General features: G+C 46.8%; 1 long non-coding RNA gene across 1 annotated transcript; it reads right to left on the reverse strand.

Moving 5' to 3' along the window:
• Positions 1-3,583: 3,583 nt before the first annotated feature.
• LOC107181994 lies at positions 3,584-7,245 on the reverse strand. Its single transcript, XR_001512712.1, has 3 exons — positions 7,212-7,245; positions 6,051-6,166; positions 3,584-3,865 (listed from the first exon to the last, which is right to left on the reverse strand). It is a non-coding gene; the product is annotated as an uncharacterized LOC107181994 (long non-coding RNA).
• Positions 7,246-7,937: the final 692 nt, after the last annotated feature.

A 7,937-nucleotide genomic window follows, 5' to 3' on the forward strand; every position in this document is an offset into this window, starting at 1 on the left:
ACTGGGGGGTCTGACTCCGAGCTCCCTGTCCTGCCTGCCCACCACACAGGCTCCCTTCCTTCTCCAGTGGCGCCTCCTCTGCCCCCACCCATCCCAGGGCTCAGCCTCCCCCTCCCTTTACTGCCTCAAAGGCTCCAGACCCTTTGGAATCATCGGCAGAGCATGTGTGTATACTGTGTGCCAGGCATCTTGTAAACCTGGGCTGGTGGGCAATCATGGGAGCAAGGTGGGAGAAAACATGGGCATGGGGCTCAGACAGAAATGGGCCTGAGAGCCAGCTTTGCCTGCTCTAGTTTGTAACATCTTGGGCAAAGTCCCTTAACCTGGTTGGGTCTGAGTTTCCTCATCTGTAAAATGGGCTTAATAATTGGCTCTATCCCATAGGATTGTCATAGAGTCAACGAGATCAGATGTGTCAAGTGTTTAGCATGTAGCCCTTGACAAATAATAGTTGTTGCTACTATTATTACTATAGTAGTCCCCCCTTATCTGAGGGGGTACTTTTCAAGACCACCAGTGGATGCCAGAAACCGAGATAGTACTATTTTTTTCCCTGTACATATTTACCGCTTTACTTAAAGGAAGCACTTTGGTCTTCTCGGGCATATCCACACTGCCGGCATCACTGCTCTTGCACGCTAAGGCCAAGTAAAATAAGGACCATGTGATCACAAGCACGGTGAAACCGTGACAGTGGATCTGATCACCAAGACAGCTACTGGGTGACTAAAGGGTGGGGAATGCATGGAGCATGGAGACGCCGGAGAGGGCCTGAGTCACGTCCCGGCTGGGACAAAGCAGGATATTGAGAATTTCATCACACTGCTCATAATGGGCTGCAATTTAAAACCTACAAATACTTGACTTCTGGAATTTTCCCTGTGTATTTTCAGACGGCAGTTGACTAGAGTAACTGAAACCGCAGGAGGTGAAACCGCAGATAAGGGGATGACGGTACAGTGAAGCCTTGACTTACGAGTGCCCCGACTAACGAGTTTTTCGAGATACGAGCCGTCTCTCGGCCGATTTTTTGCTTTGAGTTGCGAGCTAAAATTCGGGTTACGAGCCAGCTTCAGAGACCCCACCGCTAGTTGGCGCAGCGAACGTCACAGTGAATGCCACAACATCAGCCCAGCATCACGTGTCTCACTCGTTCACTTTTTGATTTGACATACGAGTAATTTGAGTTACGAGCTCCGTCACGGAACGAATTAAACTCGTAAGTCAAGGCCCCACTGTATTCCTTTCCACCACAGACCTGACTGGGAAGGCGTCATCACCCACGTGTCACAAATGGGAAAAGCAAGGCCCTTGGACTGCTTTATGCCTTTACCTGCGTATGCCTCCCTTTCTCCAATATTCATCAAGACTGTGAGACCTAAACTTATTAGATAGTACAGACAATTCTTATAACTCACAGATTCCGTATTTGTGAATTTGCCTACTCGCTAACATTTATTTGTAAGGCCAGACGAACGCTTGCCCGTGCTTCCACCGATCGGTGCAGTGATGAACATTTTGAGTCTCCGGACACGCATGTTCCCAGCTGAGGTGGATCGAGCTGACGTCCTGCCCTCTCGCTGCTGCTCTCAGAGTGTCAATAAGTGTTCTTTTTGTGAACTATTTAGAGCCACACTTCAGGAATGTTTGTGCTTTTTGTTGGCTAAAATGGCCCCCAAGCATAGTGCTGAGTTCAGTCTAGTATTCCTCAGCTCGGAAGGCTGGGATGCCCCGGCCAGGGTGGCTCCGTTGCTTGGACATCGTCCTGCACACCTAAAGGTTGCCGTTTGGATTCCGGTCAGGACACATGCTGGGTTTCAGGCTCGATCCCCAGTAGGGGGCGTGCAGGAGGCAGCCAATCGATATTTTGCTCACACATCAATGTTTATCTTTCCCTCCCTCTCCTTTCCTCTCTCTCTCTCTGAAAAATCAATAAAAACATTTTTCAGAAAAGAAGACGGTGATGCACCTGATGGGGAAAATATGAGTGTCGATAAGCTTTGTTCAGGTGTGTGTTACCATCTTGTTGGCCATGAGCTCAATGTTAACGAATCAACCGTTTATATCCAAACGGTATCTTTAAACAGAAACACACATTTAAAAAAAGGCTATGTATTGATCGGTTGACAAAAATATTGTGACCAGAGGCTCACAGGAAACTAATGCTGTCTTTTCCCCAGGAGTAATGGTTCGGTATTTGCTAATTCAATGTTTGCAGTGGCTTTACAGAACATAATTACAATGAATAATTTAAAAAACTCCATTTTCAGGGTTTTGGTGCTTTCAGGTGGGAAGATAATGTTTGGGAGGCATTGCAATTAGTATAGTTACAATTAGTATAGCTGTGGGACAAATTACCCCACAAATTCGTGTCTTAAATGACCATTTTCTTAGGCTCCCAAATTCTATACTTCAGAAATCACAATAACGGGCTTAGCATGGAAGATTGTTCGATGTTCCCTGGTGTCTGAGGTTTCAACTGGGAACACTCAAAGGTGGGGGTGAGCTAACAGCTGGGGCAGGAATCAGATGAAGGCATCTTCACTCACTTATCTGTCTCCTGGGCTAGGAGAGGAAGAATAGTACAACCAATCCGAAGCACCTTCATGTGGCTGGGGCTTCCTCACAGCATGGCGGTCTCAGGGCATTTGAACTTGTTACATGGCCACTCTGAGCTCCAAGCAAGAGGATTCCAGTGAACAAGATAGAAGCTACATCACTTTATTATTATTATTATTATTGTCATTATTATTATTTTGGTTAATCTTCATCTGAGGATATTTTCTCCATTGATTTTTAGAGCGAGTGACAGGGAGAGAGTGAGAGGGAGAGAAGGAGAGGGGAGAGAGAAAGAGAAAGAGAGAGAAAGAAACATCAATGTGAGAAAGACACATCGACTGGCTGCCTCCTGCACATGCCCTGACCAGGGTCAGAAATTGAACCTGTGACCCTTCAGTGCATGGGCTGATGCTCTAACCACTGAGAAACACCGGCCAGGGCTGCATCACCTTTTCTCATCCAGTTTCAGAAGTCACAGAGGGTCACTTCTGCCGAATTCAACAAGCCAAAGCAGCCACAAACCTGCCCAGACTCAAGGGGAGGGACATAGACCTCAGCTCTTAAAGGGAAGAATGGGGGTCATGTTTTTAAATCACCATAGCTATTAACACAGACTTAGAAAAATTAGAGATTTTCTTTTATTGATGAGAGAGAGAGAGAGAGAGAGAGAGAGAAACATCACTTTGTTGTCCCACTTATTTATGCATTCATTGGTTGCTTCTTGTATGTGCCCTGACTAGAGATCGAACCCACAACCTTGACTCTGCCCCTCTCCTAGCTTAACACCTCAGAGCCCTAATTTCCCTTTCTGTAACATGTTGATAATCCTAGGATGGTGAGGCTGCACCGAGACAATGAGTGTGAGGCATTATTGGTTCAGTGCCTGGCACTATATGAAATGGTACGAACATTGTTAGGAGGCCTGGATGTACTTATAACAGCTTGCATTTGACTGTATATAATAGAAACCCAACACGGTGGCTTCACCAAATAGGACAGTTCCCCCCATCCCTCTCGCCAAGAGATCAGGGGCCAGTGTGGCTGCTCAAGGAGAACATCGGGGACCCAGCTGCTCTGGCGTCTCACTCTGCCCTCCTGAGCATGTGAGCTTTGTCCTCATGGCATCAAGATGGCTGCTCCACCAGGAACTGCATCTCCATTCCAGGCAGAAAGACGGTGAAGGTAAAGGGCAAAGCCTTCTCAGGAGACGGCCATTTCATCTGAGGAAGTGGACCCTCCATAGGAACTTCCATCTTCATCTCATTGGCCAGAATGAGCCACGTGGCTGCCCTCCCTGCAACGAAGGCTGAGAAGGGAAATGTTTACAGTTAGACCAACTGAGCCCCTAGACCAGCGGTTCTCAACCTGTGGGTCGCGGTCCCTTTGGGGGTCGAACGACTCTTTCACAGGGGTCGCCTAAGACCATCGGAAAACACATATATAATTACATATTGTTTTTGTGATTAATCACTATGCTTTAATTATGTTCAATTTGTAACAATGAAAATACATCCTGCATATCAGATATTTACATTATGATTCATAACAGTAGCAAAATTACAGTTATGAAGTAGCAATGAAAATAATTTTATGGTTGGGGGTCACCACAACATGAGGAACTGTATTAAAGGGTCGTGGCATTAGGAAGGTTGAGAACCACTGCCCTAGACAAATTGGGGTTCTGTTGTTTGGGGGATATTGTGTGGATGAACAATAGGGTCTGCTCTCACTCTTCTCTGAAATCCTATTGTCTGAGCTGAGCTCCAAACCAGGAACTGGGGGTAGCATGATCTGCCCATGCCTGGGTTCTCCCGGCTCCCAATTTGCACTCCCACACTGTCTAGTATGCAGAGGGGAGGAAAATTGCCCATGGGCACAGGCAGCCACTGAGCGTTAGATAGGGGCCCTACCCCTGACATTCAACCTTAGAGATTTTCAACAGGACTTCTCCAAAGGACTCCTTAAACAGCAGTTTCATTTAGCACCATCTTGATCGTCTACATCACCTTGGTGACTCCGTATAACTGGTATTAGGGCCAACCTAAGCCAAGTGGGTACCTGGGCAGGCTTAACTATCTTAGCACTTCCTTCCATTTGATAGTCTTTAAGCATCAGCCCAGTGTTTCTTTAGAGCAGTGGTTCTCAACCTTCCTAAAGCCACGACCCTTTAATACAGTTCCTCATGTTGTGGTGACGCCCAATTTCATTGTTACAAATTGAACATAATGAAAGCATAGTGATTAATCACAAAAACATATGTAATTATATATGTGTTTTCCGATGGTCTTAGGCGACCCCTGTGAAAGGGTCGTTTGACCCCCAAAGGGGTCGTGACCCACAGGTTGAGAACCGCTGCTTTAGAGGGATGAAACTGAAGGAGGGCACCCACGGCAGCATCAGCTTCCTCTCTATTATGGAGCAATTCTGCGATGGCCCTGAACTTGCATCTCCTAGTAGGGCCAACCTGAGCCAAGTGGGTACTTGTGCAGGCTCAACAAAACCAGCACTGCAGCTAGACCCATGCTCCCTGGAGCAGAGTTTTGGGAGCATGTAAGCTTAAACTATCATGGGAAGGCTCTTCCCTCTTCATACCCACCACAGGCAACTCATCAAAGAATTCCCATCCATTCCCTAGCTGTGTGACCCTAGGCAAGTTACTAAATCTCTCTGTTCCTTCATCTATTTAGCTCGTGGGGCTGCTCTGAGAGAAAGTGCATACAAGTGCTTAGAAGAGTGCCTAGCACAGAGTAATCCCTCAATTATATTATTATTATTTCCATTTACATTGCACTTCCCCTAATAGAAATGCCAGAAAACACATTTTATCCCAACTGTTACATTCCCAGTGATGTTTAAGAGTCCCTTAGACTGTAAGGCTTAGAGAGTGGGGCTCTGGGAAAATGCCTGGAAGTACCCCTCTTAGCCCAGCTCTGCCTGGTCACCAGCGCCCTCCTGTCCACACCCTCCTCGCTCCTATCAAACGTGCTGTCAAGAAAGAATGGAACCCACGCACACTGAGGTGGATGTCACTGATAACAGCTTGGAGAAATGTCTGCTCACCTGTTTTCTCTATTAGGTGTCTGGGCCAGGATGGGGGTGGGAGCTTGAGTGGGAGGATCTATGGTCAAAGAGCCCATAATATGCAGATTGAAATAAAGCCTACGGAGTTTTTTTGCTGCAGGATTCCTTTAACATGCTAGTGTCCCTCAACTTTCTAGAAGGAGGGTGCAGAATGCAGCTTCCCAGGCTTTTTTGCTTTTATCCTGGGACCCTGGCCAGCTCCCAGAACAAGAGTTCCCAGCAATTCAAAGGCACCAGCCCCATGTGGTGGGAACCATGTGAGTGAAGTCAAGTCAATAGACCTTTTCTCACTAACCTGAACAGAACAGAACAGAACAAGACCTTTCTCTCTGTACGAAAGCCCTAAATGTTTACTTAACACACTCATCCAACAGATATTTCTGGGTGCTTATTATGTGCCGGGGGCTGACCTGGGTCGCGATCTTGTTCTCTAAGAATTGCTATGGGATGAGGCAAGTGGGGAAAATTGCTGTCAGGCCAACGTCTGCTTCCATCACTTTCTGGTTGTGTGACCTTGAGAAAAGCCCTGGTAAGGATTAGATAAAGATAACAGCCAACACTCAGGCCAGCGATGGCGAACCTATGACATGGGTGTCAGAGGTGACACACGAACTCATTTTTTTGGTTGATTTTTCTTTGTTAAATGGCATTTAAATATATAAATACCAAAAATATAAGTCTTTGTTTTACTATGGTTGCAAATATCAAAAAAATTCTATATGTGACACGGCACCAGAGTTAAGTTAGGATTTTTCAAAATGCTGACACGCCGAGCTAAAAAGGTTCGCCATCACTGGCTTAGACAGCACATAACATGTTCCAGAAGTCTTACAAACGGTGTGTATTTTGACTCAATTCAATCCTCCCAATAACCCTATACAGGCTCTATTATGATCCCTGATTTACAGACAAGGAAACTGAGGCACAGAGAAATTCAATAAATTTCCCCACATCACTTGGCTGGTAAGTGGCAGAGCTAAACCTAAGCTGTCTGGCTCCCGAATCTCTAACTGAACCCTGTGACACTGTGTTATGTCCAGAGATAACACCTGCGGTGGTTATCAACATCACCAGTTGTTTCCCGATATCCATTTTTTCTTCTTTGCTAATGGAAACCTAGTGTTCGGCTGGTTGTGAGGCCGTGTGCAATGGAGACTATGTTTGTCAGCCTCCTTTTCAGTACAATATAGTCAGATAACAAGGTCTGGCCCATGGGGCATGGGCAGACGTGAGACTGTAACTCCCAGACAAGTGTCCTCAAAGGGTGAAGTGTGCCCTTCCTTTTTCTGCCTCTTCCTCCTCTTTGCCAGTTGGAAGGCAGACCGGATGGCTCCAGCAGCCACATTGGTCCGTGAGACAACCTAGGGAGTGGAAGCCACATACGGTGAAGCAAAACGATAGACAGAGCCCAGGTCCCTGACACCACCTGCTTTCGTTACCTACTGTTGTTGGACAAAATACCCTAAACGTAGGGGCTTACAACACCAATGATGTCTTTATCTTTCTTAGTTATTTTTCGCAGTTCCCGTGGGTCAGAAATTCAGGGTCCATATCCAAGGAGGCTCACTTACATGGTTGGTAGGTTGGTGCTGGCTGTAGGCTGGGGAACCAATGCCTTTCTCAGCTGGATTCGGGGGTCACACGCTGAGGGGGTCAGATCTGATTCAGAGGGGCCTATGCAGGGAGGTGAAGACCAGGAGACAAGGATCACTGAGGGCTCCCTGGGAGGCTGGCTACCACACCAGATCTGCCATGCTTGCAAACACCTTGCATGTGAGCGAGAAATACTTATCTTGCTGAACTTAAGGTTATGATTACATGTCTATGAGTCCTGGACAAAAAAGTAGGCCTTCAATACGTTCTAACTATTTTGGTCTTTTTCTCCAAGTAGATTGAGGTGTAGGACTGATGTGTCCCCTCGTCTGCACACACACACATGCACACATGCACCACCACCATCTCGGTCAAGGTTTGGTACAAAGTAGGTGTAGGAGGCTGTGTAGTAGCCTTTTAATTCAGTCAGTCAGTCAGTCCACAAGTATTCATTATTGCCCACAGTGCGCCAGGCTCTGGTCTCGGATTCTGGAATACATTCCCTACCTTTAGAGAATGCACAGTCTAGTGGAGGAGGCAACACAATGAGATGGAAAATAACCCATTTCTGTGTCACTAGAGAAATGCAGATTAAAAGAGGAGATCAGATGATTCCAGTGCCAGGGATGATGTGGGGAAAGCGGTCTCTCACGCCCAGCTGTGGGCATGTGGGCTGCAGCAGTCACCCCAGCGTGCAGGCAGAC

This window comes from Myotis davidii, unplaced genomic scaffold, assembly GCF_000327345.1.
Source record: "Myotis davidii unplaced genomic scaffold, ASM32734v1 scaffold354, whole genome shotgun sequence".
In the NCBI taxonomy this organism is placed as follows: domain Eukaryota; kingdom Metazoa; phylum Chordata; class Mammalia; order Chiroptera; family Vespertilionidae; genus Myotis; species Myotis davidii.